Source organism: Sinocyclocheilus grahami, unplaced genomic scaffold (genome assembly GCF_001515645.1).
Source record: "Sinocyclocheilus grahami isolate Dianchi unplaced genomic scaffold, SAMN03320097.WGS_v1.1 scaffold1062.1, whole genome shotgun sequence".
Lineage (NCBI taxonomy): Eukaryota > Metazoa > Chordata > Actinopteri > Cypriniformes > Cyprinidae > Sinocyclocheilus > Sinocyclocheilus grahami.
Window position 1 is genome coordinate 410152 of NW_015506241.1, and position 2477 is coordinate 412628.

The following is a 2477-nucleotide window of genomic DNA, read 5'->3' on the forward strand; positions in this document are numbered from 1 at the left end:
ATTTTAAATGAGAATTACAAAATCAACCAAATATTTGATATATGTTTGGCATACCAAATTCAAAAAACAATAATATTTAAATATTTACATTTGGTTTTCATTTTTACTTTGAGTTAAAGTTTTAGTAGTTTTGTATTTCTTTACTTTTGTAATTTGTATTAGTTAAAAAAACATCTATATAGTTTTTATTTAATTTTAATATTAGTTATTCACATTTTTTAATACTTGAAGTACTAAACTAAGTTTAGTTCAAGTTTTCACATTTTCATTTTATTTCAGTTTACTTTATTTAATGTTTGTGGTTTTAGGTTTCATTTAGTTAATGATAATAACCCTGCATGAGCAATATAACAATTAACAATTAATTTTTGCAAAATGAAACCAAATATTCAAACATTGTACACATTCATTTAGCATATTTAAAATATCAGTGTTATTTTAGTGTCATTGAATTTTTGAAGTTTTATTATATTTTATTATATTTTCTGTTTTCATTTTAGTTTTAGTTAAGGGTTTAGTCATTTTGTTTGTTTATATATTTATATAGTTTTTATTAAGTTTTAAAAAATTTGGCAAAAACAACATGTTGGTAAAAAAACTGATATCTTAAAATAAACCAATGACTAATTTTTGCAAAAGAAACATTCAAGCATTTTATATATTAAATTAGCATGTCAAAATTTAGCAAAATGAAAAATGTAATTAATCGTATTCATGCACATTCGACACTCTTATTGAGATGTAATGAACAGAATGTAATGTTTTTTGTAACCATGCAGAGACCTCAGCTTGACCTCCATATTTTGTTTATCTGCTGTTGTATGCAGGAGGCGATGCATGGTCCAAAAAGACACAAGAGGCACAATGTACCCAAAGCAGGAACAAACATTGAGATCAAACTACCCCATCCTACACTAAATTCAGCTCTCATATGGAAATATGATATTTTGTAGTTATTATTTAAATCTGATTATTTTTCAAATTGTTTGTTGTAAATAAACACCTCAGGAAAATCTTATGGGGTTTCAAATCAGAATATGGCTTTTTGTTATGAAACAGTGCATCGTTTTCATACACGTGTTCGGCAGTGGACACCAGGACATACAGCATGTTATATATATATATATATATATTCCCCACCTTTGTTTATTATGCTCAACTACCAAAAAAATAAAAAATAAAAAAAATTCACAAAACTTTTTTAATGGTTCTCAAGAGAATATAGATAATTTATCCATTCAATGTTTTTGTTTAGTGTAATCAATAGAAAATAATATTGTTTAAAAAAGATTAATATTTTTTATTTTTAAACAACTTTTTAATCCTGAAATCCTGAAAAAATTATCACAGTATCGCAGATATCACATACTATAAAATATCACAGTATCAGGTTATAAAATAACTATTAAGTTTCTTACATTGATAATAAATCAGTACATTAGAATGATTTTGAAGGATCATGTGACACTGAAAACTGATGAACATAATGACTGATGAAAATTCAGCTTTGCATCACAGGGATAGATTATATTTTAAAGTGTAGTAAAATATAAAACCATTATTTTAAATTGTAATAATATTACTGTTTTATATTAAAATATTACAGTATTACTGTTTCTTCAGTATTTTTGATCAAATAAATGCAGCCTTGATGAGCCTAAGAGACATCTTATAAAAACATTAATAATAGTAACTTTTGACCGGTACACTCTAAAAATATGCTGGGTTGTTTCAACTCAACTTTGGGTCAAATATGGACTAACCCAACCGTTGGGTAAAATTTTTACATAAAATTTTTAACCCAAAAGTTGGATAAGTCCATATTTGACCCAAAGTTGGGTTGAAACAACCCAGCATATTTTTAGAGTGTACTGTATAAATAAAAATATACACAATTTAAAATGAAAGGTTGTATAAATAAAAAAGTTAGGAATCATATTTGCTTTTTTATTGGGGGTGGGGGGCCTCCAACATGAATTTTACCTAGGGCCACCAATTGTCTAGAACCGGTCTTGCAGGCGAGGGCAGGTGCGTGTTTAATTTGCTGGAACTGCTGCGCTGCAGTGTCAGAGAGAACAACTTGTTCAGTGACTCTGACGTGACTCAGGGTTGCCTGTAATTCTGCAGTTTTCTGGGCATAATTTTTTCCACCCACAGGTGACAGAAGTTAAATACTCTACGGAGCCCGGGAAGTCACCTGTAGGAGAAAAAAATAACAATCCGTGGCGACGGTTTTGCAATCCGTCCCCTCAGTTTATAAGCCGTACTCACAAATTCTTAAACTGTTCCTTCGGTTTAACAAATCGTGCCCATGGATTAATAAACCGTACCCACGAATTTCCGATCCGTGTGCTCAGATTTTGTAAACCGTACCTTCGGTTTTTTAATCCATACCCACAATTTCATAATCCGTGCACACGCTTTTGCAAACCCTTCCTCCTCGGGTTTGTAAAACTGTACTCACGGTTCATTGCAGC